This window comes from Heterocephalus glaber, unplaced genomic scaffold (genome assembly GCF_053883595.1).
Source record: "Heterocephalus glaber isolate CG9 unplaced genomic scaffold, H.glaber_assembly_v1.0 deba00000122, whole genome shotgun sequence".
Taxonomy (NCBI): Eukaryota; Metazoa; Chordata; class Mammalia; order Rodentia; family Bathyergidae; genus Heterocephalus; species Heterocephalus glaber.
In genome coordinates this window covers 51,408,405-51,426,543 of record NW_028258138.1, presented here as the reverse complement: position 1 = coordinate 51,426,543, position 18,139 = coordinate 51,408,405, and the positions used below count along the sequence as shown (strand labels likewise).

The 18,139-nt window shown below is 37.8% G+C and overlaps 1 pseudogene; it reads left to right on the top strand.

The window, feature by feature from the left end:
- The first annotated feature begins 7,233 nt into the window (after positions 1-7,233).
- Positions 7,234-9,131, top strand: LOC101709073 (sorting nexin-30 pseudogene; annotated as a pseudogene).
- The last annotated feature ends 9,008 nt before the right edge of the window (positions 9,132-18,139 follow it).

The following is an 18,139-nucleotide window of genomic DNA, read 5'->3' as shown; positions in this document are numbered from 1 at the left end:
TAAAGGTCTGTTTTACTTTCCAACTTGTCCAGTGTGTTCCCTCCTGGGTGTTCTTCACTGCAGTCAGCTCCTCAGAGCATTTGGTAAGGCCCATGGTCTTACATTTTGGAGGCACCGCTGGGATCCCTGGGTGTGCTTCACTGCAGTCAGCTCCTCGGAGTGTTTGGTAAGGCCCACGGTCTTACAACTGCACACTGCTGCCCACATTGTCTATTTTGACAGCAGAGACATACTGTAAAGGAGGTCCTTCATTTTTATCTTTTATTTGTTGTTTTCAAAATTATCACTATTATTTTTGCTCTTATTTTTAATTTTTTTCTTATTTGTTACTTTTAAAATTTTTACTTTTCTTTCTTTCTCCTCTCTCTCTCTCTCTCTCTCTCTCTCCCTCCCTCCCTCCCTCCCTCCCTCTCTCTCTCTCTCTCTCTCTCTCTCTCTCTCTCTCTCTCTCTCTCTCTGGCTCACTCCCATGCTGTCCCATATTGTTCTTCATCTCCCTTTGTTTTCCTCTTCTGCCTCTAATTCATATTTCTTCTTTATCTTTCTTTTCTTATCTTTCTTTCTCTTGCCTGTGCCCTTTGGCCTCACTGCTAACCTTCCCCTATCCTTCTACTTACCTATTCCTCCCTCCCCAATGCCTGGTAACTGCCCATCTCAAAAGGTAAAGTTACTATATTGAAGAGTTTATTCACTATAAACATATGTTGAGTTCGTCCTCAATTTTGATTTAATTCACACAGTTAGAGGTGATAGATTAATAACTACCACAAATTATCATTTTCTAAGCTGTGCTTGATGCTATGGTGTTGCTCATTGTATCACTTGGGCTAAGGTGTTGTGACTAATCTAATCAGTTATCCTTCCTAGTATAATGAAAATGAGACAGCCTCAGAGCCATTAGAGACTCAAAACCTAAAGACCAGCTATATCTGGAAAACACCTCTGAGATGCAACCATACCATAAGTTTCTAAATACATCAACAAAGATACTTACAATAAATAACTTCAAAGTATCAACCCAGGAACTAAACCAAGGACAGTAACAAAAACAAAAATGAAAAGACATTTAAGTAAGGCAAAAACTCAGACTTCTACCCCACAAAAGGCAAATTCTGGGGGAAACAAGGTGGAAAAGTCTGATAATCAACCACCTGGACACCCTGAAGTGATAGAACAGGAAGTAGCAAAAGAGATTAACGAGGATCTAGAAAAATTGAAAACAAATAATTTCCCAGATAACTACAGAGATGGTGAGCAGAGTGAAAGACATGATTAGAGGCTCTAGAACAGAAAAAGATTTTTAAAACAGATGAGTTCAGAAACATGCTAGAAGCCATGAATACCCAGCATAAGAAAGAAATGGAAACCCTGATCACCCAACATAAGAAAGAAATGGAATCCATGAAACAGATTCAAACAGATATTCAGGAGATTAAAAATTCCATTGAAAGCAATGCAGAGCAGATTAAGAGAATCTGAAGATAGAATATCAGATATAGAAGACAGGATTGTGGTTAAGGACCATGAAAACAGAGATCTCTTTAAAATAGTAATGGACTGCAAGAAATCAATCCCGCAGCTGCTAGGTGATACAAAGGAGAATAACATAAGACTGATAGGAGTCCATGAAAAAGCAAGAGAAAGTACAATTGACATAAAAAACTGTTCACAGAAGTAATAGTAAAAAACTTCCCAGAGGTGGCAAATTGGACATACAAATAAGTGAGGCATGTAGAACTACAACTAGCAATGATCAAAAAAAAACTACACCTAGACATACAAGAGTAAAGATCCCAGAAACCCAATAGAAGAACAAAAACCTACAAACAGTTAAAGAAACAAATCACCTACAAAGGAAAGTCCATCAGAATCATGGCAGACTTCTCAACACAAACCCTCAAATCAAGGAGAGCTTGGAGTGAAGTATTTCAAGCCCTAAAAGAAAATACCTTCCAACCTAGACTGCTGTATCCTGCAAAATTATCTTTCAAAATTGATAGGGAAATTAGAAACTTCCATGACAAAGAACACCTGAGAAATTTCATGAACACCAAACCAGCACTCCAAAAATTCTAAGCAATATCCTAGAAAAAAACAATGAAGGTCACAACTCCATGAGGCCCAACAGAGGGAAGCCACCAGGCAAGATAATAAACTAAAGGGAAAGGGGGAAAAATAAGAAATAAAAGACCCCGAAACAGGAAAACATCATGACAAGGATGAGTCACTATCAATTATAACTGTCAACGTTAATGACCTCAATTCACCAATCAAAAAAAATACACTGACAGAATGGATTAAGAAGCAAATTCCAGCAATGTTCTGTATACAAGAAACACACCTAACTCAAAAGAAATTCATAGACTGAAAGTAAAAGGATGGAAAACAGTTCTCCATGAGACAGAAACCCAGAAAAAAGCAGGCATAGCAATCTTATTTTCAGACAAAGTAGGTTTCACACCAAAACTAATTAGAGAGACAAAGATAGTCACTACATCCTTGAGAAGGGAACAATCCAAGAGGAAGAGGTGACAGTCCTAAATATATATGCACCAAATACAAATGTCACCAACTGTATGAAATAAATATTAATGGACATGAAAAATCAAATAAGTACTAATACAATTGTAGTGGGGGACTTCACTAACCCACTATCAAAAATAGACAGATTATCTAGACAAAAAATTAACAACAAAATTTTAGAACTGAACCAAGCTATTGAACAAATGGATTTAATAGATGTTCACAGAGTGTTCCGCCCCCACAAAATCAGAATATACATTCTTTTCAGCTGCACGTGGGTCATTCTCCAAAATAGACCACATGCTAGGTCATAGGACATATCTAAATAATTGTAAAAGAACTGAAGTTAACCCCTGTATATTATCAGACCATAGTGCAATAAAAATGGAGGTCAATAACATAAGAAACTGCAAAACTCCCACAAACACATGGAAATTGAATAATACCCTCCTGAACAACCAATGGGTGACAGAAGAAATTAAAGAAGAAATTAGACAGTTTCTACAAGTAAATGATAATGCCAGTACAACATACAGGAATCTATGAGATACAATGAGGGCACTTCTATGCAGGAAATTCATAGCAGTGAATGCCCATATTAGGAAAACAGAGAGAACTCAGATAAATAATCTAATACAGAACCTCGAGCTCCTAGAAAACAAAGAGCATAACAAACCCAAAGCTCGTACAAGAGAGGAAATTATAAAGATCAGAGCAGAAATCAATGCAATGGAGACTAAGAGAATGATACAAAAACTCAATGAATCACAGAGCTGGTTTTTCTAAAGAATAAATAAAATTGATAAACCTTTAGCCGACCTTATTAAAAAAAGGAAAGAAAAGGCCCAAATCCATGAAATTAAGAATGAAAAAGGTGAAGTTCCAACAGATCCAGCAGAAATCCAGAGGATCATCAATACCTACTTTGAGAACCTGTACTCTAATAAAATGAAAAACACAGAAGAAATGTACAGATTCTTAGATACATATGAATTGCCAAAGTTAAATGAAGAAGATATAGAAATTCTAAACGCCTCAATTACAATGAGTGAAATTGAAAATGTAATAAAAAATTTACCAACAAAGAAAAGCTCAGGTCCTGATGGCTTCACTGCTGAATTCTACAAGACATTTAAAGAAGAACTAATGCCCTTACTCTTTAAACGCATCAAGGAAATTGAAAGGGAACCAATACTTCCAAATTCATTCCTGGAAGCAAGTGATACTTTCATTCCAACACCAGGGAAAGAGCCAACCCAAAAAAGAGAACTACATATCAATCTCCCTAATGAACATAGATGCAAAAATCCTCAACAAGATACTGGCAAACAGAATACAGAGGGTCATCAAGAAGATCATACACCCTGACCAAGTCAGATTTACCCCAGAGATGCAAGGATGGTTCAACAATCATAAATCAATAACTGTAATACACTATATTAACAGAGTGGAAGACAAAAACCATAGATCATCTCAATAGATGCAGAAAAGGCACTTGACGAAATCCAGCACCCATTCATGTTGAAAATGCTATAGAAAATTGGAATAGAAGGTCTTCATTTCACCTGATTTAGGCTATTTATGAAAAACCAACAGCTGACATCATACTAAATGGTCAAAAATTGAAAACTTTCACGCTAAAATCAGGAACAAGACAAGGATGCCCACTATCACCACTCCTGTTCAATATAGTTCTGGAAACATTAGCCACTGCAATTAGAAAAGAGAAAGAAATAAAAGGAATAAAATTAGGAAACAAAGATGTTAAACTATCATTATTTGCTGATGATATGATACTTTACATAGAAGACCCAAAAAATTCCACCAAAAGACTTCTAGACTTAATTGACAGATTCAATAGAGTAGCAGAATACAAGGTCAACACTCAAAACTCAATAGCCTTTTTGTTCATAAATAACAGACTCACTGAGAGAGAAATTACAGAAACAACTCCTCTAACAAAACTATCCAAAAAGAATGAAATATCTAGGAATCAGTGTAACAAAGGAAGCAAAAACCTCTACATTGAAAACTACAGCACTTTCAAAGAAGAGATCGAAGAGGATACAAGAAAATGGTAAGACATCCCTTGTTCCTGGGTAGGAAGAACCAATATAGTGAAAATGGCCATACTTCCAAAATTACTATTAGATTTAATGCAATGCCGATTGAAATTCCAACAATGAACTTCACAGAACTAGAGAAAATAATCAAAAAATTTATTTGGAACCAGAAGAGACCTAGAATAGCAAAAGCAATTCTAGGCAACAGAGACATGGCTGAGGGTATCACAATCCCCAACTTGAAAATATATTACAAAACTACTGTGATAAAAACAGCATGGTACTGGTGAAGAAACAGACCCGAGGAGCAGTGGAATAGATTAGAAGATGCAAAAAAAACTTCAGACACACTCAGCCACCTCACCTTTGACAAAGTTACCAACCACCGTCATTGGAGGAAAGATAGCCTATTTAATAAATGATGTTGGAAAAACTGGATTTCAACCTGCCAAAGATTAAAACAAGACCCATATCTATCACCATGCACTGAACTACAATCAAAGTGTATTAAAGATCTAAATATTAAGACAGAAACACTAAACTTGCTGGAAGATAAGTTAGGTAGAAGTCTTAAAGACATTGGCATAGGAAAAGACTTTATGAACAAAACCTCAGTAACAAGGGAACTAGCACAAAGAATCAACAACTGGGTTCTCATCTTATTAAAAAGCTTCTGCACTGCAAGAGAAACCAACAACAGAGCTAAGAGACAACCTACAATGTGGGAAAAAATTTTAGCAGCTGTACCTCAGACAAAGGTCTACTATCTAGAATATAAAAAGAACTGAAAAAAGTCAGACCCCCCAAATTCAAAAACCCAATTCAAAAATGGGCATCTGAAATGAACAGACATTTCTCAGACAAAGAAGTAAAAGCAGCAAACAAACATTTCAAAAAAATATTCAACATCACTGGTCATTTGAGAGATGCAGATGAAAACAACACTGAGTTTCCACCTCACCCCAGAAAGAATGGCTGCTATCATGAAATCAACCAACAACAAATGCTGGTGGGGGTGTGGGGAGAAAGGAACTCTTCTCCATTGTTGGTGGGAGTGCAGACTGGTGCAACCACTGTGGAAATCAGTACAGCAATACCTCAAAGAACTAGGGCTGGAGGTCCCATTTGACCCAGCTATTCCCTTGCTGGGAATCTTCCCCCCAAAATTAAAAGAATCATACCATAGTGATATATGTGCACCCATGTTTATAGTGGCACAGTTTGTAATAGCTAAAGCTTGGAAACAGCCCAAGTGCCCATCAACTGGAAACTGGATAAAGAAGATGTGGGTTTTTTATAAAATGGTGTACTACTCAGCCATAAAGAACAAAAAACTAGAGATATTTATAGCTAAATGGATGCATATTGAGGCCACACTCTTAAGTGAAATAAACAGGACAAATGTGTAAATACTGTATAGTTTCTCTAGTGTGAGAAGCTGAAAGTGTAAATAAGGATTAAAATGATTAAAATAAATAATTGACAATTTGAAATAGGAAAAGGTCCAAAGGTGTAGGGTGGTGGGAGGAGAAGGGGAAATGAAAGAAGGGAAAGGAAAAATTATGAGAAAAGAAAAAAAAATGGAAATGAAATCTATGTAAATAGGGAAGGGTGGAGAGGGTGAAGGGCATACAGGTAATGTGAAAAAAATAAGAACCAAGATACATCATGTACAGGTACAAGCACCCAATGACAAATGTAAACATATTGTATACCTAAAAAGTACCAATAAAAGAATTTTTTTAAAAAAGAGTAAATGAGGCCATACAAGTAAGATGACATAATTCTTTGCTAGACCCAGTGAGAGATAAGGAATGTAAATGATTTACTATTTTTTAAATCCATGTCTTCCACGACCAGAAGTCAATAAATATTGTAACCTTTTCTCAAACAAACTGTGCTGTTAAACTGCCTAATAGATGCAGAAAACAGATACTCCATATCTCATGAAGCCTCCAGAAAGATCTTTCTCTCACATCATATCCATACTCCTCCTCCTCCAAACAATTGTTTCATCATTAATGTAGAATTGAAAGAAAGATTAACTTGGAAACTAAAAGAAATAAAGTCTGCTCACTTTGATCCCAGTTCCCACAGTTTATATTGAATTTTTATTCTAAGAAAAACTAATATGTACTGATGGCTCATTTGTCTTCAGCACATCACTAAATTGTTTCCACTAAACTGTTTCACCTAGTCCTATCATGAGTCTATGCTGTGGGTATACTTATTACTCTATTACATAGTTAAGAATTTGAAGGTCTGGAGAAATCAAGTAATTTGTTCAGTATCCCCAAGGGCATGATTCCAGAGTGAGTGTGGACATGCTACACTGCCACCAAATACTTGGTTTTTGTTTCTTTCTCTTTTTTTTAGCACTGGGGATTGAACTCAGGACCTTGCACTTGCTAGGCAGGCATGGCACTGCTGAGCTACATCCCTGGCCCTAGTTTTTTGTTTCTAAAATTAACGAACTCTAATAAGTAACCAATACTGTATTTATTAAGTACTTTGTTCCAGGCACTTCTCTTAATCCTGGAAGCAAAACTATCTACCCCCATGGAATTTATGTAGTATTGGAAGGAGACAGATAACAAATTATCTATAATGTTAAAAGGGAATGAATTCAATGAGAAAAAAGAAAAAAATGAGGTAAGAAGGCAATAGGAGGGCATTGTGCTCAAAACGGGTGGTCTAATTGTGAAAGAGAGGTTTGAGCAAGAACTTGAAGAAAGTAAGAGCTTCATTTGGAAGAGGATTCTGGAAAGAAGAAATGGCCAGTGCGAAGTCCCTGCAGTAGAAATGTACAGTGCTTGGTTTGCTGGCAATCAGGAAGGTAGCTGGAGTGCCTGGAATAGCAACTGAGGTCAGTGGTAGAACTGACCAGGTGGGGTAGGCCAAGTCATGGCAGATCTTTACGTAATTGTAAAGACTTTGACTTTACTCTGGGTTAGATGAGGATATATTAGAGTGTCTTGAGTAAAATAATATGATTAGCCACGATTAACCTGCTTTTGAAAAGAATCCGTTTATATGCTGTATTGAGAAAAAACTGAGCAACCAAGACCCAAAACAGAAAGACCAATTAGAAGATGTTGCAACAAGGTGAGGGATGATGAGAGAGGGACTGGCTGGTAAGAGTGATAAGAGATGGAAAATAGGAGGAAAATGGTAAAAGGAAGGGAAGAGAAAGAAGAGAAGGTAAATGGTAAAGGGAAATAGAAAAAGAAAGGATATCTAGGGGGCCGCTAGGGGTGGCGGAGTGGCGGAGCAGGCCTGGAGCCAAGGCCAAGGTGCTGAAGGACCAGAGGTGGGCTCAGGCGCAGAGCCTGGACACGCGGAGCAGAAAAGCCAAGCCAGCGGGCAGGATGAGGAGCTGACAGGCGGCGGCGGTGGAGGCTCCCACCCGGCCATCACAGGGCCTCTCGGGCTGAGCGGCGGGCCTTGCGGGGCCTCAGCGTGGGGAGCTGGCAGCAGAAGGAAGCAGCAGCGCAAACCACAGCGGGCGGAACCCCCAAGGCCCTGCTGTCCTCGGGGCCCCACTCCCTGCGCGACATGCCGCTAGCCACCTCCAGCAGCGAGGAGGCTGTGGGCGGCCACAGCACGCCCAGCCCAGACCTGCTCGTGGCCCTCAGCTTCGGTGACAAGGATCTCGTTTAACCCAATGGTGGCACTCCAGCAGGCACTCAGGCACTTTGCCTTCTGAATGGACTTCGGCTTGACGATGAGATTGATGGTGAGACCAGAGATCTCTTTGTCATGGTTGATGACCCAAAGAACCACGTCTGTATGATGGAGACCTATATCACGTATAGCATCAGCACCAAAAGTACTCGGGAGGTATTTGACTTGCCAGAATATTCTGTTCATTGAAGATACCAGGATTTTGATTGATTGAGGAGCAAACTGGAAGAATTGAAGCCTACCCATCGCATTCCCCCGCTTCCTGAGAAGTTTGTGGTGAAAGGTGTCGAGGATCGTTTTTCAGGAGAGTTTGTGGAGATCAGAAGAAAAGCTTTGGATAAATTCCTGAAAAGAATTACAGATCATCCCTTCCTGTCTTTCAATGAACATTTTTTTACTGCTAAGGACCTAAGCGCCTACAGGAAGCAGGGGACAGCGTTGGTGACCAGAGTGGGTGAGTGGGTAAAACATGTCACTGGAGGCTACAAGCTGAGGAGTCAACCTCTGGAGTTTGCAGCCATAGAGTATCTTGTAGAGCTGAGCGAATATGGGCTTGTGTACTCCACATGGCGTGCTTTAGAAGGTGAGCTGGTGGAACCCCTGGAGGGTGTGTCAGCTTGCATTGGGAACTGCTCTACAGCCTTGGAAGAGCTGACAGATGACATGACAGAAGACTTCCTACCTGTGCTCAGGGAATATATTTTATACTCTGACTCCATGGAGGTAAGCTTGCTTGCTTCTTGTGCACTTAGGTACTTTCTTTTTAGTAGTCATTATCAGCTGGGTGTGGTGGCACATGCCTGTAATCTCAGCACTTGGAAGATTGCCCTAAGTTGGAGGCCAGCCTGGGCAACACAGTGAGTTCAAGGATAGCCTGAACTACATAGCGAGACCCTGTCTCAACAAAAAAAGTCATTATCAAAAAAGTAATGAATTATTGTTTCTTTGATTATGACACAAATTTCCTTCTTCCTAAGTGGACAAAATCACACAAATATCATGGACATATGAATAGAGCATATGGCAAACCAAGTATGTGAATTAAGTGAAAAAAAGTAGTTTGGGAGCAGTTCTTATTACTGTATTCTGAGAGTTCAAGAAGATATAATATGTGCAAAACCAAAACAAGAACAGGATGTTCTGGAAAGAGCAGAGTTAGGATAATTAGAGCTATGGGAAGTTAAAATACGATTGCTGAAGTAAAATTGAATGGTAAATTTGGAACTTGAAGATGAAGAAATCTTCGAAAGTAAGACATACAAACAAACAAAAATAGTTGGAAATTAAAACAAAAGTACAGAAATACCAAAAGCATGAAAGAAAGAGGAGAGACATGGGATTAATCCCGAAAGTTCAGCATCTGGCTGAGAAGAGTTCCTGATTGAGAAAGCAGGGATAATTGAGAGAAGGAAACTATGAAAGATATAATACAAGAAAATCTCCCAAAGCTGAAGGCCCAGGACTTCACATTAAAAGGACATGCTGTTTTCCAGCAAAAAGAATGAGAAAACAACCAACCCAAAGCATATCATTGGGAAATTTAAAAACAAAAGTGATCAGATTTTGAAAGCTTTTAAAGAAGAAGAGGGAGGCATTGTATAAAAGGAATAAGAATCAGAATGGCAACAGTGAATGAGAAGACACAGGAACTATGAGGACAAACTATTTCTACCTCAGACTTCCTATGGAGAGTAGGGGTGGAAAGCAGGATGTAATGCTTTCATGTGCACACCAGAAACTTGCTGTGTCCACAGAAGCTGATTAAGAACAGTTCCAGGGGACTCATGATGGTATTAGAGAAAAGGATTCATCTTCCTGATAACAGAAAATGATATGTGGCTCAGTATTGAACATCCCCACCTGCAGTTACCCCTTTCCTGCTTCTTGAGATCTCTAAATTATTTGTCTATCTTTGGGGAAGATCTAGGACAACCATTAGGAAAGGCTTGGTAAAAGCCAGGCATGGTGGTTCATGCCTGTCATCCCAGCACTTGAGAGGCTGAAGCAGGAGGATCACCACAAATGTGAGGCCAGCCTGGGCTACATAGTGAGTTCAAGCCCAACTTGACTACACAGTGAGACCCTGTCTCAAAGAAACAAAACAAAACAAAAAACTGGCCCAAATCTCGTGAGAAACCTGTCAATCAACATTGCGTTGTAAAAGGTAGAAATCCAGAAAAGTCATAGAATTATGGAAATATTCTATAGCTTGATAAGGGAGGAGGGTGAAAAACAAATGAATCAAGTAGTAATAAAAACTGAGCTGGGTGTGGTGGAACACATCTGTAATCCCAGAACTTGGGAGTTTGAGGCAGGAGGATCTCTGTGAGGTGGAGGCCAGCCTGGGCTACATAGTGAGTTCAGGGCCATCCTGAACTACAAGGGGAGACCCTGCCTCAAAAAACAAAACAAAACAAAAAAAACTTTAAAAAAAACTTTATTATGGAAATGTTCAAGCATACACAAAAGCAGAGAGGAATAGTATGACAAATGCCTGTCCCCACTATCCTTATTCTTCCTCACTCCATCAGCTTTGAGTGTGTCACGGCTCCAGATCCAAATTAAAGTGGTGACAGAGGACAGTGGAGCCTATTCCAGGTATAATCACGGAGTCATATATTATATGCCTTATAAAGCTGCCAATAAAACACTTCAAAGACAAGGTTGTGTCTGGATCTCACAGTGTGAATTTCTTTATCTGTAGGGCAGAATGGTAACAGTAAAGCTCAGATGTGGGAGCTTAAGCCTGAGGTAGCTTTGTTAGGAATTAGTGGAACTGAGGCTAAAAACCAAAACTTCTGGCTCTGACTTTGCAGCTCACTTTCCTCTGTCACATTGCCTCTATTCAATGTGCCTCATGCACACTGAATTTCTAAGCCTGTGGCTGAAACAAGTATAGAAAGACATCCTGACTTGCTTAGAATCAACTGAAATATTTTGCTTCACTTATGAAATTAATAGTGTCTTGTTTTTGTGAACAGAAAATAAATTTTTACAATCCCTGGGGGTTTCCCTGGATTTGTCTCTTATATGGATGCAGTCTTCATCAGAATCCATACACAGTGTTAGGATATTATAGTGTGACTTGCTTTGTTCTACCATGTGGCAAGTGTGTGAGGATTTAATATGTATTTGTAAACCAAGATTTTAAATTGTTGTTTAGGAAGGACTTATCTGGCATCTTTATTAAAACTTTATTAAATTATGAGCCAAGCCTATTGTATAATTAAAATTATTCATGAAGTTCAAAAACAAAAAAAAAGAAAGGATATCTAATAAAGTGTGGTAGGGGTCTTACTCTACAAATTCAGGTATGTAAGAACTCTGGCTTTTTTTACCCCCAGAATCCAATCTCTGTTGTGAACTCCCATTCTACTGGGGTAGTATAAATGTAGTTTAACTTTCACCAAGTTTCTTTTTATCTAAATTTTGAAATATTACCTGATGCTAAGATATATGCATATGTATATGGGTTTATGTGTATGCTTGGTGCTGGTCAGAGAGAGAGAGAGAGAGAGAGAGAGGGCAATTTAAGGAGCATTTGCATTTGAACTTCAAAATCATCTCTACACATGGGCATCTACTGTCCCATCTGTCAATCATCACACCTCCTCCTGGGTGGCTGAACCTTCAAGCTCTTCTGGGAGCTTGAAGAAATATCCTTGTTTACCACCACATGGTCCCTTCATGAATTCTGTCTACACCACTCTTGGATATAGATATTTCATTTACTACTTCCCCCAACAAAATATGGTATGAGAAACTCTGGTATCCAGTCTCATCTAGTGAGAACCATACCTGAGAGTTATCTTTCTCTTATGCCTCACCAATTCAAGCTCTGACAGAAAATGAGGTGGGAGCCCTTCTGCTTCTCAGATTCTTCAAACTACCTGGAGCTGCAGCCAAAACTTAAAGCCTAATCCAGAATCTGGGCTCAGATTCTTTCATAGGAACTGCCCAACCCTTTCTGCCTTTCTCATAAATTTCTTGTTTTAATGATCCTCAGTGGTAGAGAGTTCTACTATCTCTTGTCTAAGCCACTTCTCTCTAGTTTTACTCTTCCTCTAAGCCCTAAGAGGAAAACAAAAGCCTAGTGAAGACTTTTACTTCTCCTGAGGCAATCAATATGGGCTAGTTAAGGAGAAAAATATTACTTAGGAAAAGATAACACTAAGCAATATTTCAAAATATGTTATACCCCCACAGAATGAATATTGAGAGAGGGCTATAGGCTGGGCTGAGTGTTGCAGAGAGAGAAGAAAGTCTGAGAGTACAGGAACATTTTGAGATAGATATTAGAATTCATACTAAGTGGTTATATTTTCTTAAACATTTGGTTTTTCACAGAATAGAACTTCTTGATCAAGAAAGCAATGAGGTACTTTAAGGGAGTAAAATGAGAGTTAAAAGACGCTTACAAAAGAAAAAGCAAATGTAATAGCCCTATGAACCATCATTTCATAAATTTCTCACAGCAGGTAAAGTTGGCATTGTAATTCCCTTTAAAAGTGAGGAAACAGAGGCAAATACAAATTCAGAATCTGACCAAAATCATACAGACTTGGATGGTGGCATAGGGACAAGAGAGGTTGTGAAGACTTGAAGTAGGTGGAAACACTTTCCCCAAAATCTCATGACTTGCTTTGTCTCTCATGACTAACTTTAATGACATAGTTTGTTTTCAAAATTATAGGACTCTTCAATCAGTGATTTTAAAAAGTTTGTGTGTGTGTTACTGACAGTACTTATCTCCTTAAGCAAATGAAACTAGGACATGACTCAGCATGAGAAAGTTGGAAGCAATTTTATGGGAACATATTTCCTACAGTAACCATAAAAGTCTCTATCTGGCCAGGGCTTCAATTTTCTCATTAAAAAATACAAGCAGAATCATTTATGTCTCCATCGTTTAACTCCCAAGAGTATTACCTCTGTCTCAGGCCCTTCAAGCAGGCTAGCTGGGCACATAATTCTGCTGGGATTTGTGTTCCAGGGGTTGAGATGGATGGATGGAGTGTATTACTGAAAGAAGAGCTAGGGCTGTTTAGTTGCTCGGTGTTTGGAAAGTACAAAAAATCAGGCACAGGAAGCAGAGTTCAGCCACTGAGTTTACAGCAGATAGGAGCCTGGATGCAAGGCCTGAAACTAGAAGCAGACAGAAGCACCATAGAAGTGAAAATAAGTCAGGAAGAAGTATGTGCCTCCATTTTTTACAAACAATTGGTATTACCAAAGAAATTATTGTTTTACAAACCATCACCAAAGTAAAGATTTCCTTTTCTAAAAAGTTATTTTATTTTTTAATAAGAATGGTACATATTAGATATGTGCCTTATAATCTGTTTTTTTCCTCAATATACCATGAATAGTTAATAGATAATAGTTAATAGTCCCTGTTATTTCCCAAAGTACAGTAGTTTTGGTTTTGCCACAACTGCTCCATTGCCTGCCCTTGCAAAGGACACCAACTACATAATCACTAGGTTCATGGCCACCTCCAGTCCTGGCACACTTTTATCTGCCTTGGCCACTCTTTCTATAATCAATTATTTTTTTATTATTTTTATTTTTACTTTCTCAGTATTTCTCTATCCAGACTTTCACCCATCCCTGGCTTCTTTTTCTGACCCACTTTACAATCAATTTCTGCTGATAACACTTGAATATTCAGGGCCAACCCCTAGAAACACTGCTTCCCCTCTTGTTATTCCCTCTTGTTATTCATCAGTTGGTGGATCCTTGCATTGTTTCCATTTCTTAGCTATTGTGAGTAAAGCAGCATTTATCTTTGGAGTGCAGATGTCTCTTTAATATACTGATTTCATTTCCTTTGGATTCAGTAATGGGATTGCTGGATCACAATGTAGTTCTCTTTCTAATTTTTTGAGGAACACCCATATAATTCTGCAGAATAATCATACTGAATTTACATTCTCATCAACAATGTGCAAATATCTCTCTTTCTCCTCATCCTAACCACACTCATCTTTTGTCTTTTTGATAATAGCCATTCTAACTGGAGTGAGGCAACACTTCACTATGATATTAATATGCATTTCCCTAATGATTAATGATGTTGAGCAATTTTTCATATAGCTCTTAGCTATTTATATGTCTTTTAAGAAATGTCTATTTATGTCTCTTGTGAATTTTTAATTACATTATTTTTTCTGTTATTTCAGTTCTTTATGCATTCTAGATATTAGTCCCTTACAGATATATATCTTGCAAATACTCTCTCCTGTTCTATATATTATCTCTTCACTCTATTGTTAACTATGCTGCAAAGAAGATTTTATTTCAATATAATCTCAGGTGTCAATTTTTGCTGTTGTTTCCTGTGCTTCAGTAATATTATCCCCCCAAAAAAATCAAATCCTTGTTCATTCCAATGTCCTGAAGTACTTCCCCTTTCTTCTGGCAGTTTCATAATTTCATGTCTTACGCTTAACTATTTAATCCATTTTGATTGACTCTTTTTACAACTAGTGAAATACAGGTTTGTTGGTCAGCTTTCTCATCATTGAGGAAAAATACCTGACAAATCACCCACAATTTAAGGGATTATTTTAGTTTATAATTTGAAAGTTTCCATAGTCTAAGGCAGGGCCATCATGCAGAAAGGCATGACTGTGCAAAGATGCTTACTTCATTCACAGTGGCTGGGAAGCAGAGCACAGGGGAGGAGTGCCAGGTAAAGAAATGTCCTCCAAAGCAGCTCCCAGTGATGACCCCCCTAACTGGCCTCACATCCCAACAGCACATTCAGCTATGAACATCAGTGTATGAATCCACTTGTGAGTACAGTGCCCCTCTGATCTAATCACCTCTCCAAGAGTCTCTGAATCCAGTCAAATTGACTATTAAAATTAAATTCCACAATAGGTATCTACTTTCATTCATCTTCAAGATGGTAATCAATTTTCCCAGCACTATTTATTGAAGACATTGTACTTTCCCAATACATGTTCTTTACAACTTTGTTGATGATAAGTTGGCTGTAGATACATGAGTTTACTGATAGGCTCTCTATTGTGTTACATTGGTCTATGTATCTTTTTTATGGCAATGCCATGCTGTTTTGGTTACTACAGCTTTGCAGTACATTTTGAACTCAATATAATGTCTGCTGCTTTGTTCTTTTTGTTTAAAATTGCTTTCAATATTCTGAGTTTTTTGTAATTCCAAATAAGTTTAAATTTTTCTCATTCTCTGAAGAATGTCATAGGTATTTTGGTAGGTATTGCATTAAATCTGTGAATGTGGGTAGTATGGACATTTTAACAATACTCAGTCTTCCAGCCCATGAACACAGGATGTCTCACTTTTTTGTTCTCTCTTCAATTTCTTTAATTTAATGTTTCATTATATTCATGGTAGAGATATTTTGCTTCCTTAAATTTATATCTAGGTATTTTATATTTTGTTGCTATTGTAAAAGAGATTTCTTTCCTGATTTCTATTTAACATACTTCATATAGCAATATTACTGATTTTGTGCATTAATTTTGTATCCTGAAATTTTCTTGAGTTCATTTATTAGTTATAATACTTTCTGGAAGAATCTTTTGAGTTTTCTATAGACAAGATGACATCATCTGCATTTTGACATTCTCTTTCCAGTTTGGATGCCCTTTAATTCTTGACTAGTTAGTTGGCAATAATTTTCAGTACTATTTTAATAAAAGTGATGAAAGCAGGCATCATTCTTTGGTAATGGACATCAGATAGAAAGCTGTCAGCTTTTCCCACTTCAGTATGATATTAATTCTTGGGTTATTATACATGGCCTTTGATATACAGAGGTCTGCTTCTTCTATCCCTAATTTATTCAAAGTTATTTTCATGAAGGCTTGTCTAATTTTATCAAATGTTTTCTTTTTTCAGACGATTGTATAGTTTTTATCCTTCATTCTATTGATAGGGTATATCTCCCTTAATCTTTTGCATATGTATGACCATTCCTGCATTCCTTCAGATGAATTCCACTTGATCAAAATGAGTAACCTTTTCAATGTGCTGTTGGATTTGGTTTGCAAGTTTTTTTTTTTAATTAATTTCATTGCTACATTTTAGGTATACAATACAGTTATATTCATCATTGGAAATTTGCACCTTTACATAATCTCTCTTGATTCTTATTTTTTCCCCATTCTCTTGTCCTCCCCTAAACCCCTCCATCCCTCCCTATTTACAAAGACTTTGTTTCCTTTTTTTCATTTTCTCATATTGATTCCATTTATTTTTTCCTTTGTCCTACCCCTCCCATTTCACCTTCACCTTTGGCCTTTTCTTCCTATTTCAGATTATCTATTATACCTTTTAGTCCTTATTTACACTTTCAATTTCTCACACTAGAGAAACTATTCAGTATTTACACATGTGTCCTATTTATTTCACTTAAGAGTATTGCCTTAATGTGCATCCATTTAGCTATAAATGTCTCCAATTTCTCATTTTTTGTGGCTGAGTAGTACTCCATTTTATTTTTTTTAAACCCACACATTTTCTTTATCCAGTCTGCAGTTAATGGGCAATTGGGCAGCTTCCTAGTTTTACTATTACAAATTGTGCTGCTATGAACACAGGTGCACATATATCACTGTGGCATGATTCTTTTATTTCTTTGAGGAAGATCCCCAGAAGGGGAATAGCTGGGTCAAATGAGACTTCCAGTCCTAGTTCTTTGAGGTATTTCCATACTGATTTCCACAGTGCTTGCACCAGTCTACACTCCCACCAGCAGTGGAGCAGGGTTCCTCTTTCCCCACAGCCCCACCAGCATTTGTTATTGGTTGATTTCATGATAGCAGCCATTCTTTCTGGGGTGAGGTAAAATATCAATGTTGTTTTCTTTTGCATCTCTTGAATGACCAGTGATGTTGAAGATTTTTTCATGTATTTATTTGCTATTTCTACTTCTTTGTCTGAGAATGTTCATTTCAGATGCCCATTTTTGGATTGGGTCTTTAAATTTGGGAGGTCTGATTTTTTAAGTTCTTTATACATTCGAAATAGTAGACCTTTGAGGAACAGCAGGTGAAAATTTTATCCCACATTGTAGAATATCTCTTCACACTGTTGGTGTTTTCTCTTGCTGTGCAGAAACTTTTTAATTAGAAGAGGTCCCACTAGTTGATTGTTTGTGGTAGTTCATGTGCAGCTGAGGTTTTGTTCAAAAAATCTTTTCCTACACCAATGTCTTCTAGAGTCCTACCTAACCTCTGTTCCAGCCAGTTCAGCATTTCTATTTTAATATTTAGATCTTTAATCCATTTTGATTTTAGTTTAGTGCATGGTGAGAGATATAGGTCTAGTTTTAATCTTTAGTATGTTGAAAGCCGATTTTTTCAACACCATTTATTGAAGAGGCTTATCTTTCCTCCAGTGTGGGTGTTTAGCTCATTGAAGATGAGGTGGCTGAATGTGTCTGTAGTTGTTTCTGCATCTTCTAATCTGTTCCACTGGTCCTCAGGTCTGTTTCTTTGCCAGTACCATGCTGTTTGTATCACAGTACCTTTGTAGTATAGTTTCAGGTTGGGGATTGTGATACCCCCTATCACGCCTCTGTTGCCTAGAATTGCTTTTGCCATTCTAGATCTCTTCTTGTTCCAAATGAACTTTTAAATTGTTTTCTCAAGGTCGGTGAAGTATGCTACTGAGATGTCAATTGGCATTGCATTGAATCTATATATCAGTTTTGGAAGTATGACCATTTTCACTATGTTGATTCTTCCTACCCAGGATCAGGGAATGTCTTTCCATTTTCTGATATCATCTTCAATCTCTCTTTTCAGAGTGCTGTAGTTTTCAGAGGAGAGATCTTTGATTTCTTTAGTTAGGTTGATTCCTAAGTACTTCAGATTTTG